The 17,956-nt window shown below is 39.4% G+C and overlaps 1 protein-coding gene across 37 annotated transcripts in view; it reads left to right on the top strand.

The window, feature by feature from the left end:
• Positions 1-17,956, top strand: part of PRLR (prolactin receptor) — a 191,056-nt gene that overhangs the window by 90,946 nt on the left and 82,154 nt on the right. For 2 of the 37 annotated variants that reach the window (XM_040655404.2, XM_046905232.1), the window contains exon 1: positions 8,188-8,732. The exons of the other annotated variants lie outside the window; for them this stretch is intronic. The gene's annotated coding sequence lies outside the window, so the exon portion shown is untranslated. Of the gene's footprint in view, positions 1-8,187; positions 8,733-17,956 lie in introns of those variants that run through there. 37 annotated transcript variants of the gene reach the window in all.

Genomic DNA, 17,956 nt, shown 5'->3' with positions numbered 1-17,956 from the left:
GTGTTAAAATTGGACCAGAAATCCTTCAGACTAAGTTTTCTTGTGAAGGTTGTTACACTTTGACAGGACAGCATTATCCAATGGACTCATCTTAAAAGGATGGTTCAGGTGTCTGTGTTTTCATCTTTAAAACTAAGAAAGGTTTTTTATGTTTTTAAACTGTTTCCATTGTCTTTTCTTTCTTTCTTTCTCTCTTTCTCTCTTTCTTTCTTTCTTCCTTTCTTTCTTTCTTCCTTTCTTCCTTTCTTCCTTTCTTCCTTTCTTTTTTTTTTTTTTCCTTGTTGCCCAGCTGAAGATCCCTTCTAAATGTGTTTGGTTTTCATGGCTCCAACAGAATTAGCACCTGTTGCAAATGCAGCTTTCTTACCTGAAATGGTGCCCCCCCCAAATGGTGCTGGCTTCTGAAACCTCTGGCTTTCATTTAGAGCTTGTGGAATTTTCACTTTTACACACTTCTTACTGCAATGAAGCAAGTAGATTTCAACTACTCCAGCTACATCAGGATTTCAGTCTCAACTTTTAGTCTCCCAGGCATGTATTCCTTGTCAGAATTAGACACAGCTTAATTAGAGACTCGTAAAATAACAGAAAACCTTTGTTACTACTACCTTTTAGGTTTGTCTTGTTTGAAGCTAGCATTCTGGCACCTTTAGACACTTAGATTTACACACCTTAGTAGGGTTTTACTTATGTTTGTATACCTGCGTGTACATACATATGTTTCAATATACTTATCCTTCAGGCAGGACTTTTATGAGTTTTGGACCAAACTCTTGCTATTCAATTCCATTCTTACAAAGATCTACTCCATCTTGAAAATCCTAATCTCCCATGGCCTCAGCTGCAGTGCCATTTTTGGTTCTCATTTATTCCTTTTGTGAAATTGCCCTTCAGAGAGACTGGATGACTTCAGAAGGTAGAATCTTCAGAAGGCAACTCAGCTAGTACCAGAACTTGGTTGGACTAATTAACTGAGCTACTCTGATGCTCTAAATACTTCATTTACAAAGACTTTCTTGTTGCCCCTTCCCTGACTACACTTTGTAGGGGGATGCCTTAATTCCCTGGGTAGGTCTCCATTCCTGCTTAGCCCAGATTGCTATCTCATTTTCCCTCATCCTGACTGATCTTAATTCTTTCAAAGAACCAGCTTATGTTATTACAGTAGCTTTTATTGACTGGTCAGCAGTAGCTTGCTGTCCTTTTCCACACCAACTTATAATTGTGGAACAATTTAATAAGCCTTTATGAAATCAAGGACTCCAATTTTTCCATGGGGAAGGTATCTCACTTATCTCACTTTCTTGGCCTTCCTCCTTCCTATCTTTTTTTTTTTTATTGCCCCACCCCACTGAAGAGGTAAAGACCTACCTTTAATAGAATAGTATCTCACAGTTCTGGTAGATACTGGTTGCTAATGGTTCAGCTTAACTTGACCTTCAATCCCTGTAAAAATTTACTTGCTAAGAAACTTTCATAGCTAGCGGACTTTTTTTTGCAACCACTTTTTACCCCTACAGTTTGCCTTTATGTAACTTCTATCAGAGCTACAGCTTTTCCTGTTGGTAAGAACAGTTTTGCAGACAGAGTAATTGGACTTTTATGTAACTGAATTTTCAGTTCATTGGCAGTTCTGAAAATTATCTTTAAAAGACCAAGTAATTGAAATTAACAGGTTTTCTTAATTGTGTTTTGGCAAATTGAAAATACAAACTTCATGCTGAACTAAGCATTCAGCTAATGCTGCCAAATCTGAAAGAAAACCATTTCATTTTAGAGATTTCCTTCAGAAATAAGCAAATTATGAATGTGTCGTATGTATGCAAAATATTAGTTTTCCTTATAAAAATCTGTGATTAAATATTTGAATATTTCAGAGGACTGTTTCTGATTTCTTTCTTCTTTGTAACAGTTTCATAAAACTTGCATGCATGTTTCAGCTGACTTTAGTCTGTGTGGCTGGATAAAACTTTCAGCCAAAAACTTTGCTCAATGTAAATTAGATTTCTCCTCTTCCTTTTCTAAAACCATCCATCATTTTTGGCATGGTCTTAACTAGTACAGACATTCTTCTGAGAATCTTGTGACTACTTTTCAAATTGTTTCTTGTCTGTTATGAGTGATTAGGAAGGAATATCTCCAAATCATGAAATTTTAGACACTTGCAGCTGTTGTATCCTCCATCAGAATGTTCCTCTATCTTTGTCAGGTTTGGATATTGATAAACACCAAGATGTCAAAACACCAAGTTATCTCATCTTACTTGGAACTTACATTGTGCTTACTTTTGCTTTAGAAATTACAGATGTGTTGTCCTTTGAAATCCAGTCAAATTGCATAGCAGTTCTCAACAACCAGTTAGCACATTTTCTAAAGGAATGAAAATTTAATTTGTAGTGTATTCGAAGCCATTTCTTACTCTCAGAAGAATATGTGTAGTAGAATTCTGCACTAATAATGATGTTTTCTGTATAAACTATATTATCTTGGATTTTTTTCTTGTACTTTTGTGTTTTCAGTTACAGGTTAGCCTGGGATCTTCCAATTTTTATTTATTTATTTTAAGTTTATTTCAAAATAAAATGAATGCGTAGGATGTTTGGAAGGGAAATTGAGTAGAATTTGGATTAGGATTCTTAAAATAAAAAATCAGGAAGCATTGAACCAGGATGAAAATTATATCAGCTTCTGGCTATACAAATAAGGAATCTAGTTGTAACTATAATTATTCATCTGTAAGGACATTAAATCTAGGAAAACATACAATAGTCTTACTTTTTCTTGAAAACAGATATCCCTTTTTCCATCTAATAGCTAACTTAAAATTGATTTCTGATAGGAACATTCCTTGGGATATACATTGAGGTGATTAGAAAAGAGAGAACAGAGATTTGAGAGGCAAAGCTATCAGTTTTGTTTCGAATTATAGTATTCACAAACACAGCTCACTTCCATTGAATGGCTCCAATTGAGATCTGCTGTAGTTCAAGCCTTGAAAGTCCTCTTCAGGATGGCAAATTCATTTGCAATTATAATATTATTTTCCTGTTATTTGAAGTCCTGTTTTTATATGAGCTTATTTACTCAATAAAATAAACACCATGTTACAGCATATTTGTGTTTAGTTTGGGCATTAAATTATCCCATAATATGTTATGTCGTTGTGTTCTATAGAAGCAAAAATATGCTTCCCCATAGAAATAAGATTTACACATATAATTTTCATTAAAAGTGGTATCTAACTGCAAGGAAATTTGAAAGCAAAGATGAGGTTTCAAATGGTGTCTTCTGTTAAATTTTGTAGGAAAAAGTGTAAGAGAAAAATAGAATATTTGCAGTCACTTGATTATGTTAGATGAGTTTGGCAATCAAGAGTGGCAGCCTACACGTCACTACCAAATTATTTGGTAGAAGGCAATTATAATATATGTGCTTGTCTTTTTTTTAATACACATGTATATAAATTTAATTTTTAAATTAAATATTCCAAATACCTAGAGGATATAAATCCACAGGAAATCAGACTCAGCAGTTTTGGTAATTACAGAGTCTCTAAACGAGACCATCTGACAGAAAAAGAGATTTAAAAGACTGTGCATTGCAGTATTCAAAAGTTTCCAGACTCTAGACTCAGAATGCTTTATTATGTGTTATTTTCCATATTTCACTGAGAATTGTGAAATGGGTAAATAAGAAAAAATGTTTAAAAAATCAACTCAAAGATACAAGTAAATCTCAAGCATTCATGGATTTCCATACTCCAGACCTCTTGTCTTATGACATGAATGTTGTACAGGATTGAATACTCCCCCCAGAAGCATTTGAAACACATAAGCATCACAGAAAATTATTCAGAAGTTTTTTTAATCTGTTCAGTCATTTGCACACTTGTGGAGAATGCATAAGGCTTTAGATGAGCTCTGCAACATGCCCTGTGGTGCAGATTGAACCTGGACTTACCATAGGAACCAGTATTAGGAAGAAATTCTTTACTGTGAAGGTGGTGAGACACTGGAACAGGTTGCCCAGTGAGGCTGTGGATGCCCCCCTCCCTGGAAGCATTCAAGACCAGGCTGGATGGGGCTGTGAGCAACCTGGTCTAGAAGGAGGTGTCCCTTCCTATAGCAGGGGGTTGGAACTAGGTGATCTATACTGTAAATACTCCCATACCTTGCAACAGCATATGACCATCCAAGCAGGGGTGCCTGCTTAGACTCACAGAGTCGTAGATGTTGGAACTGGCCACTAGAAATTGAGTTCAACCCTCTGCTTTTCAGGTGGGCAAATGTAATGCGCCAAAATGGAGCTAGAAGATTATTTTACATTTCAATGAGACCACTAGAATTCTCATCTGTCTTTTGAAGACGCAGGGAAATTCTGCTGTATTTAATTTTCTCCTCCTGCCTCTATAATGTTGCATTAATATGTGAAAGAATGAAAGTGTAAAGTAAAGGCTAAAAATACAGTTTTCTGAAAGATCTCTACAGTTTATGGCTGCGTTTAAGGAAATCACGTCAGCCTTCCATATATGTTAGACTACCATCATGATCCCCTTAGCTTCACAGTTAATGATATCTTTGTCGTGAGGAATTTTCCAATCTCCTGATCTTCAGTCCCCTGACAACCTGAAGTAACCTCTTGTATAGCACAGGAAATCTCAATGCATTCATTGTTCCCCTGGGGTAAAGTCATTTCATATTAATAGTATTTCTAATTTCTTACATTTCCACTTCTAGCGTACATACAATACCTAACAGTGCCTCTGAGCAAGTATGTACCAGTTCATAAAAACAGTTACAAACTGCACTGGTAATTTCAGAAAACTTTCAGGCCTCTAGCTGAAGCAAGAACAAATAGGAACAATCACAATATAAAACCAGAATTTTTATAATTTAGGACAGAATGATCTTTTTGATGAATTCCATGTGCTGGATGCCTCCATATGGTGTCAGACTTCTTCCTTGAAGGAAACAAGAGCTGGTCTTTGGAAAAGCAAATACAACATGTAGCCAGATCTTGTACATCTGCTCCCAGCTTGATCCAAAAAAAATGGATCACTGCTGTTGCTACTTCTTGACCCCACAACACTAGCTGGGAAATGCCAATCCAAAATGAGAGTAGCCTTTTTCTATAAAGTGTGAGTTTTATTTAATCATATGATGCAAAGAGAAGATAAAGAACAGTTCAGTTATGGTAGGGCAGAGTCATGTGCTGTGGTAATATGGAAGGCAGGTAAGTGGTTGTGTGAATATAGAATAAAAATGAAAAATATTTAAAAGTAGAAAAAAGTTGCATACAGTAAGTGCAGAATAAAGATTTTTAAAAAATATATTAATAGGGAAATTACTTATTAAGATGGAAGTTTTAACTTCAGTTAAACCTTGTTAAAACTGCCAAACTTAATCTTTTTTGACAAGTTTACACACACAGTGAACAAGGGAAGCCAGTAGTTGTGATCTTTTTGGGTTTCAGCAAAGCTTTCCATACTGTTTCTCGCAATATCCTTCTGGACATAATGTTCAGCATACAGCTAGACAAAAACATAAGGCGACAGGTGAGCAATTGGCAGATGGTTCAGGCTCAAAGAATTATAGTAAATGAGGTTACATCAAGCTAGTGGCCATTCTCTAGTGAACTTTAGCAAGGGCTGCATTCTAGGGTCAGTTCTCCCCAGTGTTTTCATCAGTGCCTTATATACAGGATTCAAATGCAAATTGACCAAGTTTGCAGATGACATTAAATTGGGAGGAGCCGCTGACTCCCTGGAAGGGAGACCTTGCAAAGAGATCCTGACAAACTGTGTTATGGTCCATCACAAATCACATGAAGCTGAACAAGAGCAAGATCCAGATTCTACAGCTGGGACAGGGAAGCCCTGGGCATATGTACAAACTAGGGGATGAACTGCTGGAGAGTAAAGGGATCTGGAAGTTCTGGCTGCTGGTAAGTTGAATATGAGCCAGCTGTGTGCTCTGCAGACAAACGGGCTGACCATACCCTGGATGCCTCAGGTACAGCACTGCCACTGGGTGAGGGGAAGGGTTGTCTCCTCTGTGCTGTGCAGCCTTACCTCCAGCACTGGGCACAGCTCTGAGCACCATAATATAATGGTAATATAATACTGTTAGAGAGCATGCAGAGGAGGGCTCTGGGGAAGGTTCTATAGGGCAAAACACTTGAGGAGTGGCTGAGGGCCCTGGGTGTGCTGGGCCCAGAGCAAAGGAGCTGAGGGGAGGCCTCATGGTGGCTGCAGCTCCTCACCGGGAGCGGAGGGCAGCGCTGAGCTCTGCTCTGTGTGACAGCGACAGGGCCCGAGGGAACGGCATGGAGCTGTGCCAGGGGAGGACCGGAGGTTAGGGAAAAGCTCTGCCCCAGAGCACGGTGGGCATGGAACAGCCTGCCCAGGGCAGCGGACACGGCCCTGAGCTGCCAGAGCTCACAGAACATTTGGACAACACTTTCAGACACTGGGTTTGGATTATGAGTGGTGCTGTGTGGAGCTGGGAGTTGGGCTCAGTGATCCCTGTGGGTCTCTTCTAACTATGGATATTCTGGATTCTTTGATTCTGTGATTCTTCCTTTCAAGATATTTATTCCAGTCTTCCCTCCCAGGAAAAGCCCAGCCTTGTGTATTGTATCATTATACCCTGATCATGAAGTATCTGCTTAGCCTGAGTAATGCTAAATTAACCCAAACTGCTTGTAATAATTACTAATATATGCTAAAATACTGCTTATAAGTAATTCCCTCCTCTAATGATTACTATTATATATTTAGTGTATAGATTATTTTATGTCAAATATAGATGTATTATTTCTTGTTTGAGTAGTAGCAGCATGGTACTGTATTGTGGTTCAGAAAGATGGAGGAGCGGGTAAGGAATGGCAACCATCTAAAGGAATGTAGTTAGTATCAATTAAAAAACAACTTTCGTTCAAGGTGACAAGGAAGGAAAGAAGGAAAAGAACAAGGGAGAAGGAAGAATGGGGAAGAAGGAAGGAAAATTGTTTGTGATTTAGCTAACCCCAGAAATTTAACAGCTGGATAAAAGCCTCTCCAGTCCATGAGGTTAGCAGTTAGAGCCAGAGTGGGAGGAAGAAGAAAGATGGGAAACTGATTTTTACATTGTGCTCCCCAACAATGCCTGCATCGGTATTTTTCCACAAAGCAATTTGAACATGACGAAACAGGTATCAAAGGACCTGGGAGCTGTCAGGGGAGTGGGAAGTGGGACTTGCAGAAATACAGTGCCCTGACAGCTGAAATAATATCCATAGTGTTGGAAGTAACTACTGCAGTGAGTCCATTATTCATCCACATCCATATTGCTGGAATGTATAAATATTTCCTAGCTTCAGTATCACAGTTCTAACCATTAACCACTCATAGGCCTGGTTGATAGTCCTGCAATTAAGAAGACGGGATTAAACCGATGAAAATTCTTACAGCCTGGGAGTTGGCACATTCTTTTGGAAGTTTCTCCTGGGGTTGCCAGTGACAATTTCTCTTTTCAGCTGACATCACTGGAAGGTTTATCTCAATCTACTTCTACGCAAACTATGTTGAGCACCAGTTGGTTACAGATTTATCAGTCCCATTATCAGTCTATGTTCTGGCAAATGACAGTAGCAGTTGAATCATTACAACACCAAAATACAAGCTACATTATCTGCAAGTGAACCAACTTCATAATAATACATGCAGCACTGAAATAAAAAGAAATGAAAACAAGCACATCTATATTTCACATTGTGAAGTTGCATCTGTCACTCTAGAAGATTCTGACATTTTCAGAAAATACCCTATAATGTAGTAAAGACTAAATAGTGAAGGCATATATGTCCTATGATTGTATGTGAACTACTACAGAGTCCGAGTTGGCAATGGTATCCTTGTTTTTCGGGGCATTACTTCGGAGTAGAAGCCTCTTTTCAAAAGCTGTATCATTTTTCTAAAGGAGTTTGGAAATTATTAAGTCACATGTTAAAAGTGCTGCTGGAAACATCCAAAAATGTGATCAGATGTATCTTCCAGGCTGTTGTGGCCAAGTTGCAAATATTGGCAAAGCAAGAGGTCTCAGGCCTTATTTATATTAAGAGACAGCTTTTAAAAAGAGACACGTCACAGCTCTGAAGCAGAGGCCTTCCTCAAACCCTTAAAAGGGAAAGGATGGGTAGAGCTACGCTGCGTTCCATCTGCAGCAGAAAGAATAACAAACTCTACTGAACAGTGGGATAAAAACAAGAAATCGAGAGAGCGATAGCCCATTCTGGCACTAGAAGAGAAGACAGAATATGAACAGGGCTGATTTTTGTTCATGGCTGCTCAGAAGAATTTACCAAATCCACACTAGATTTGTTTGGCCCCGGTACAGACAAGCATCAAGAAGAGCTTGTCCATTGAGATGCCATTAGTTGCAGCTATAGCAGAGATTGCTCACAGGAATTTTTTTCATAGCTGGGAATAGGGAAGGTTGTGTAGCTCTGAACAACAGTGCTCTGCAGCAAAACTGTGGAAGAAAAGAGGTGAATTACCCATTACCATCTATTTTCAGCCAGTTGGATGTTACATTAGGAGACATATCCATTCTGAGCTTGTAAGGCACAGTCTGATATGTTAGGAGTAGATGACCTGGAACTGGCCATCAGGACTTCATTTTCTGTCCTCACAAGAGGCATGGTTACTGCTGCATCAGGTTCAGAAGAGCCGTTCACACTGGAGAGGTCTTTTGGTAAGTGTAACCCCCCACCTTTGTCATACTGCACTATTTGCTTTTCTGCCAAAAATCTTAGTCCAGCTGCAATTTATCTGCCATTTTTGGAGGAAAAAAAAAAAAAAAAAAAACTTTGCAAATTTTTCTTGGTATCCCCGCACACATTTCTGTAAAACTGATTTTTTCTTTGGCTTTTCATTAAGCAGTATTGCCAGTATTATGTAGCAGAGTGCAAAGTCCAAAGACTGCAGCAGTGATAACACTGTATGGTAATCTGACTGGTTTGAAGTTAGGTCAAAGAGTCTTTTGGTCACACTGACAAAATTAGCCACTTGCCTTCAAACCTTAAAAGTTTTTAGTGCACCTAGCTGCTCTCTGGTGCCCTCCCAATCCCTTTCAACTTGAATCACTCTAGATATTTTAGGAATTTTTCAGCAGGTGTGTTAACTGGTGATTCTGCAGCTGAATTTTCTTTTCATTTAATTTCCTTTGTTGTTATTTCTTTACTGTTCCAAGCCCACCACCCTCTGGTGAAGAACATGTTCTTAACACCCACCTGAACCTCCACTGACACAACTCCATGCTGTTTTCTCGAGTCCTGTTGCTGATCACCATTGATAGGTGATAGTTACACATAAACTGTGTTAATTTCAGTACCTCTTATTAAGCAGTCTTTTATATGTAAAGTTGTGCAAATATAAACTGACTTAGAAGTATAGATATACAGAAGTGTATGAATGCATTTAGATATATTCCTACACTCCTTTCTGCACATATGTATAGAAATATTTACATGGCTGTATATCAGAAATATCAGGAATGAAAGAAGGCCCTTGAGAAACTTCCAGGTGAACAAGAAGGCAAAGTTTTGTCTGCAAACCAATCACCAGGTACACTGGGATCTCAAGGTTGTTACTAACAAAATGGTAGCTGCAACAAAATGGTAGCCCCATACTGAGAAACCAGATGACACTTTTAGCTCTTGAGTGATGATGGCATGGATTCAGAAGCCAGACAGACCCAGAGCACTGATAATACCTGGGTTATGGCTGTACCAAAATGGCAGCCTCATGTGGGCAAGATGACACTGTTGGCTTGTTCTGGAAAACAAAGGGGCTTTTGGGCAAATGAGTTATATGCCCATGAGGGGCTGGACTTCAGCATGAGAGAGAGTGCTGTATACTTGCTGTGTCCTACCTGGGTTAGAGTTGTCCTCTGACAACTTGCCTCTTGAGGGCAAGGAGGAAGTGCATACTCTCCTGGTGGCCAGGGAAGGCAGCAGTGCCTCAGCACAGATGGGCTCTCTGCTAGGTAAATGTTCAGTAGCAATGGTCTTCTAGCCAGGATCTGGCCCTCTTGCTGTCTATTTGTTGAGCTAAATGCTTGGCTCTTTTCAGACTCTAAAAGACCATTGGGAAATGGAAGAAGAAATCCATTCTTTAGTCAATAGAATAGGCAGTCTGTTTGTACTTACTGCCTATATGCTTTTTCATGTGCAGAGTTTTAACTCTTGGATCTGCTTAGTCATAGGAAGGAAAAAAAAATATAACAAAAATAAATTTAACAGATGTAATTTAGGAGCAGGAGAGTGAAGAATAATTTGCTAAAATTATTGTGCGCATTTCTCGTAATGAATCATCCATTCCTAGGCAATGAAAACTGAGAGACCTGTACCATCTGTGTGTTGATAACTTGATTAGAAACTGATGGAAGAAACTGAAATTAATATAAGAAAGCTAGAGATAAGTAAGAGCAACATAGGTTCCTGAATAAAAGAAATGTTTTCAGAGTAGTCCAGTTTATTTCTAAAGAAGGATGAGTCTTGAGGCAGTGATATCATACATGAGGATTATTGTGAGGCTTTTCATGAAATTTTCATAAATTAATTAAGAAAAAGTAGTCAAATGGAATACTTTCCTGAATGGTCTAATCTTAGGAATTCTGTGGAGAATTGGTTATCAGCAGGTCACTTTTGGCATTAAAACAGTTTGAAACAAGCTGTACACTGTTCTTTGGCATAGGGAATAATTAGTATTTGTTTAGTGACTTGGATAATATCATGCCAGAGGTATTAGTAAATACATTAGTAAAACAACAGTGAGGTGAGAGGACCTTCATTTACTGGTGAACACAAAGAGAAAGCAATGATTTTTATAGGTTGCTGGATTGTTTCTGAAAAGCAAGTGAGTAGCAAGGTGCTGCTCTTCAAAATGGAGTCTCAGTTACACAAGTACAGGAACACATTAGTAAGTCAGGAAGACCTTTTGTGTGAATAGGAGTTTTGATGATACACAGGAGGAGTGGAAATCAGTTATGTCATCCTGCTGTGCAAAACGTAAATACCATGCTAGGATTTGTAAACAGCAGTCTGGTTGGTAGTGTACAAAGTAATTTTTTTATCCTCAACATTTTCAACTAAAACATTTTGTCATTCTGGGGCATTATGCTTCACAGAAGCCTGGAGGAGAGTAAAAAGAATAAAGTCAGGGTGGAGGTTGGTCACAAGTGATGTCCCTTGGGGGTCAGTCTTGGGACTGGTGCTCTTCAACATCTTCATCATTGACACAGACAGTGGCATTGAGTGCACCCTCTGCAAGTTTGCGGATGACACCAAGCTGACCGATGCAGTTGATACACTGGAGGGAAGGGAAGCCATCCAGAGGGACCTGGGCAGGTTGGAGAAGTGGGCCCATGAAAACCTAATGAGGTTCAACAGGGCCAAGTGGAAGGTGCTGCACTTGGGATGGGGCAATCCCAGGTACTTATACAAACTGAGGGAGGATCTGCTTGAGAGCAGCCCTGCACAGGACTTGGGGGTCCTGGTGGACGAGAAGCTGGACATGAGCCAGCAGTGTGCACTTGCAGCCCAGAAGGCCAACTGTGTTCTGGGCTGCATTAACATAGGGGTGGCCAGCAGGGAGAGAGGTGATTGTGCCCCTCTACTCAGATCTTGTGAGGCCCCATCTGGTGTACTGCGTCCAGGCTTGGGGCACCCAGCAGAGGAAAGACGGAGAGCTCTTGGAGCAGGTCCAGTGGAGGGCCACTAAGATGATCAGAGGGCTGGAGCACCTCTCCTAGGAGGAAAGATTGAGGGAACTGGGATTGTTTAGCTTGGAGAAGAGAAGGCTCTGGGGAAACCTCATTGTAGTCTTCCAATATTTGAAGGGAGCGTATAAACAGGAGGGGCAATGGCTGTTTACAAGGGTGGATAGTGATAGGACAAGGGGGAATGGTTTTAAAGATTTAGGTTAGATATTAGAAACAATTTTTTCACCCAGAGGGTGGTGATGCAGTGGAACAGGTTGCCCAAGGAGGCTGTGGATGCCCCATCCCTGGAAGCATTCAAGGCCAGGCTGGATGTGGCTCTGGGCAGCCTGGTCTGGTGGTTGGTGACCCTGCATATAGCAGGGGGGTTGAAACTCAATGATCATTGTGGTCCTTTTCAACCCAGCTCATTCTATGATTCTGTGAACATCTGGAAAATGTGGCTTATGAGAAAATGAGACTGGGAAATCTAAATAAGAGAATACAAAAGTGATACATTTGATCTGCTCACAGTAGTGTTTCTTAGCTCTGCAGTGAGTCCATAGCCTGTTCTTCTTGTTGTTGTTAGACTGCTAAAGAAATAATAGGATTAAGTTGCTGCAAGGAAGATACGGATCAGATATTAAGAACATTATAACAATAAAGATAACAAAGCAGTAGCATGTATTGCCTAAGGAGATTGTGAAATTCCCGTAACTGGGAATTTTAAAGAACAAATGAAGCAAATCTCAGGAATGAAATTGGCATTGTTAATCTCTCTTTGGAATTAGAGGAGATCTGTTCTGAGATCCCTCCTTAGGGCACTTAGATGATCCAAATGACCTCCTGCAACTTCTTCTAGTCTATGATTTATTGAGTTTCATGCATGAAGTTACTAGGTGGTGTGTTCTTTGAGACAGGAACAGTATCTTCTGTATTTGTACAGCACACAACAAAGTAATCCAGACTAGAGACTGTAGTCATTATAGAAACTATATAGTAATCATGGTATCTGATTTTCATGCTATGTTTTGTACTGTTGGAACATAAGTGTAAAACTGTCTCTGTGCTGTCAGTGAGAGGCATGTTTCAGAATGACCTGGCATCATTCAAATAATATCTGCTAATACGGATCTGATTGGAAACTGTGAGTGAGAGGCATAGGTAAACATCACGTTGTAATATGATTTGTAATACAAGCATCAGCCATGATTCACATTTTAATATGTTTTTGTCAGTAGTGTCACAAAACCAATTTAAGTATTTTACGGATTAAATAAAGTGACATACTAGTCTTTTTAGAATATCATTTTGTAACTTTCTTACATTTACTATTCAGCCATTGCTCCTTCCAAGTCTAGATTGTCGTTTGTCCCATTTATAGGAAGTCTTTGACGTAGGTGCAAAAGCTGTGATATGTGATACCCAGAATAACATTGCATATCATCAAAATGGCATAGACTCCATTTTGCTTTAATTCCAAAGCCAAGTTGAACTATCTAATGCCTGAAAATGCACTTGTTGCTAAAAGTGCCACCATCTTTTGGTGAAAGTTGTTTTTCGGTCTGTAGTGCAGTGGAGTAAAATGAGAAGGTGGAGTCCATCCATGGAATGATCTGCCTGAATATATATGCTTCCTTTCAAGAACTGGTGAGATATTCTTTATTTTGTGACAACATTTGGGTATTAGGGTTTTAAGATACTAAATCTGCAGTTATTTCATTGAACTCACTGCTGAGTCTGAAGTTAAGAATGATTGCTTAAGTATCACATTTGCATGGCCTTTAGAATTTCTTTTTACTACAAGAGCTCTGAGGAAAAGTTACTCAGATCACATGATTAATAATACTATGTTCTGTTGAAAATGGGGGGCTCTTAACTCTTTGATGTATTCATCAATTACCATACAATCCATAATATAGTGGATATCTCTATGGCAGTGCTGTTCAGCCCCTTGATAAAGAGAAATAATGACATAATGAGTTATCTTAATGTCTTGGTTAAAATGGCTTTTATTTGTACTCTTTTAGACCATTTGACTAGTAAGAAGGTGTTTATATTAACACTATGAGACTTACATGCAACTCTCTGTTGCTTAATTATAACCGTAGTCTAGAGGAGATGACTGTTAATATGTACTTTATCCTGAAGGATAACCTATAAAGCAAACACTTTACAAACTGAAGCAGATGAGGGAAATCAATTCAAGCAGCAGATAGAAATGAGCAGCACACAGTGATGTTACACATCAGTTTTCAGAAAATGTTTATAAGAGTTTTTCATTAATAAAAATTGTAAAGAGTATTTATCAATTGGTGAATAATATATTTTCTTGAATAGGAATTTGGGTCTAATATTGGAGATTATGAAAGAAAGAAGTTATCAAATATGAAGGTGTCTATATTGAAGAAGGCTGAACTTCAGAATATATTAACCCCTGTATATTTTTATGTTAATGCAACAATGCTAAATTAAATGCTCAAGCTAATTTGCTCAGAAGTAGATCGGTTATCTTTGGATGGTACTGATACTTACATGTAGGTAAACACATAATTTTCTATTTCAAGTGCAAGAAATGTGATTAAGTTTTCACAGCAACAGTATAAATCAGGGTAAACCTGTTGGAGTACAAAACTCCTTTATGGTTTCAAGCAGGGTAAGTTTTAAAACAAGTCTTTATGAAGGCATATGCCTGATAAGTGCATTGCTTGACTCCATAAAGAGCATGAGAAGATAGCAGAGGTTTTGAATATTGTGTTTTAGTATCTGTTTTTCCAAACAATTTTTGAACTCAGCTGCAGATGATTTACATAAAAAAATGGTATAACAATTTATTGGAATGATTTCACAATCCCTTGAAGACTAGTTTCACTTCAGACCATTCTCTTTCTGAGTCAAACTAGAATGTATGCATTTCTTTGTCTCTGCTGGTCAACCTGTTCCAGCACCTTGCCACAATTTCAGTAAAAAACTTCCCCCTGATATATAACCTAAATCTCCCTTCCTTTAGTTCAAAACCATTCCTCCTTGTCCTGTCACTATCTACACATTTAAAAAGTTGATTTCACGGTTTATAAATTCCCTTTAAATGTAGGAACACCTTAGTGAGTCTCCCCATAGCCTTCTCTTTCCCAGGATGAATAAGCCCAGTTCCTTCAGACTGTCTTCATGGGAAAGGTGCTCCAGTCCTTGGATCATCTGTGTGGCCCTCCTCTGGACCCTCTCCAACAGCTCCACATCTTCCTGTATTGGGGGCACCAGACTTGGACGTAATACTACATCTGGGGCCTCACAAGGGCAGAATAGAGGAGGATAATCCACTCCTTCATGCTGCTGGGCACTCCTTTTCTGGTGGAGCCCAGGATACCACTGGCCTTCTGGACTGCAAAACAGAGCATATAAATTCATGACAGATATGAGAAAGTTTGCTATAAAATGTTGGTAAGGTTTATTTGCTAAGACATAAAAATTAAATGGGAGTATTAAAAAAAAAAAATGTTTTGTGTTCAGAAGGACGATGTTTCCCATTATCATTCTTAACCAGTAAGTCTAATTAAAATATTTAAGAGGCTAGAGCATTCATTCTCATAGGATTTTAGGTAATCATCTCCAGTTGTACTCCAGGTTCTATGAACTTCAGTACAGCCTTTAAATATAATACCCAGTGACATAGTTGACTATCTTACCCTCTAGGATGGAAGTACTATGCATTCTTTTTCTCCTGTTTGAAAGCTGTGTGAATAACTACTATAGATTTGCTTCACCTCCTGTATCCAAGTAGCTACCTAGGATTCATATTTAATATTTATGAAAAATATGGTAGTTTAACTTCATCTGTCAGGAGTCCCATCCTGCATAAATAATACAGTTGTCAGTGGACTAGTGGACTACTGCAGGCAGTCCAGCATCATAGATGAGTGTTTTTGCTGCTGGATTATGTTTTGCCTTTTCTCTCCCTTAATATTTAAAAACTATATAAAGGGGAACTATTTTAAACAGTTTGAGATTAGATACAGAAGTTGAGACTTCACCATGCCTCAATTATAATAGCATTGGCTGGGGTTTGAAATATTGGATGATTTTAAGAGTCAGTCCTAATCATGACTACTCTTGATGGCAGCTGTGAGAAGGTCCTTTACATGCTCTGTTAGCTGTGTCTGACTTCATTTTTACATTTGACAGGCAGGGTGGAGGTGTAAGAATTTATCTGACTCTTGGCTGAGTAAAAGGCTGGAGAAACAGCTAATTGGAAGGGCTACCTTTTCCTAGCAATCTCAAACCTGGTTCTGTCAAAGAGCAATGAAAGCTCCATTTTTAGCTGCAATACTTAAAGAATCTAATTTATCCACGTTTTCTAAGATCTGTTAATCCTGTTGGAACTGAGGTTTGAGTTCCATTCCCAGTATCCCAAAATTAATCCCTGAATGATCTAGTATCAGAGTCTTGAACCCTGTTGATCCTTTGCAATGCACAAAACTCAATGTACAATGAAATACATCCTGATAGCTGGCACTACTGAGTGGGTCCTGGAAACAAAACAGTGATTGCTGTTTCTTGGCTCCACTAAATGTTAATCAGCAAGTTCAGACCAGAACTTAGGAATGCTCCATAAGTAGGAAAGAAGTAACTTCTCCTTTTTCCTGTTCCTACAGTACAGGGCCAGCCGAGCAGCAGCAGCCTGAACTGATTTACAGGCTAGTGCAAGAAAGTAGAAACAGTGGATGAAAGAGGTATTCTGCAATTAGTCAGCAATCTCAAGTGGAAATGTTGACTGTCCTCTTTTAGACGAAAATTGTAGTTTCTTCTAGATGCAAGAGATTAGCTTGACTTGATTCAAAGTAATTGCCCTGCATTGGAGATGGAAGATACAGTATGACCAGAAATACAGTGACTTCAGGGTACATTATTCAAGGATATCATTAATGGGAGTTGTTTTAATGCCTGATGTCAAGTAAAGAATACTGAATTATTTGATACCTTGAATAGATGTCAACTAACAAGTATTTCCATGACATTGCATAGCAAGTGAATGGAATTCCAGGCTTTACCTTTTAGTTCTTACCACTGTCCTGTAGTTCATTATCACTCTATTGTGCAAATACAGCTATTTGTTTAGTGAAAGTATAAAGTGAATCACTGAGATGACTCAGGCTTTAACAAAAATTTGAGGTTATTTTTTAGTACAAAACTTTCCCATGATGGCCTCACAGATCCACAAACAGCTGTTTAAACCCAACTGAATGTGGAATAAATTGCAGTATGGAAAGGGCAGTAAGTTCAGCTAGGTAAGCTTAAGATATCTGCATCAGTGTACATCAGTGTATTGCAGAATTACAATACCATCATTAGGAAGTCAGTGAGGTGATATAGAAGAGCCAGCGTGGCTGCAGCAAGGGCAAATCCTGCTTAACCAACCTTAGTGGCCTTCTATGATGGTGCCACTGCATCAATGGACAAGGGATGAGCCACTGATGTCATCTGTTTGGGCTTCAGTAAGGCCTCTGACACAGTACCCTACATCCTTCTCTCCAGATTGGAAAGATATGGATTTGATGGGTAGACTGATGGACAAAGTTGATGGACTGTTTGATGGCTTCAAGATGGAGTCCAGAGAGTGGTGGCTAATGGCCATCCATGGTCTGGATGGAGATCAGTGACAAGTGGTGTCCCTCAGGAGTCAGTGCTGGGGTGGATACTCTTTAATATCTTCATTAGTGACATGGACAGTGGGGTCAAATGCACCCTCAGCAAGTTTGCTGATGACACCAAGCTGTGGGGTGTGATCAACACACCAGAGGGAGGGGATGCCATCCAGATGGACCTAAACAGGCTTAAGCAGTGGGCCCAGGTAAACCTCATGAGGTTCAACAAATCCAAATGCAAGATCTTGCACCTGGGTTGAGGCAATCCCCATTACCAATACAAGCTGGGGGACGAAAGGATTGAGCATAGCCCTGCTGAAAAAGACCTGGGGGTACTGGTGGATGGGAAGCTGGACATGAGCCAGTAGTGTGCCCTTGCAGCCCAGAAAGCCTACCGTATCCTGGACTGCCCTAAAAGAAGTGTGGTCAGCAGGGCAAGGGAGGTGATCCTGCCCCTCTACTCTGTGCTGGTGAGGCCTCACCTGTAACACTGCATCCAGATGTGGAGTCCTCAGTACAGGAGAGACATGGACCTGTTGGAGTGCATCCAGAGGAGGGCCACAAACATTATCCATG

The sequence above is a fragment of the Gallus gallus genome, chromosome Z (genome assembly GCF_016699485.2).
Source record: "Gallus gallus isolate bGalGal1 chromosome Z, bGalGal1.mat.broiler.GRCg7b, whole genome shotgun sequence".
Taxonomy (NCBI): domain Eukaryota; kingdom Metazoa; phylum Chordata; class Aves; order Galliformes; family Phasianidae; genus Gallus; species Gallus gallus.
Note: the sequence above shows the minus strand (reverse complement) of the source record. Positions and strands in the feature narration are given on the sequence as shown.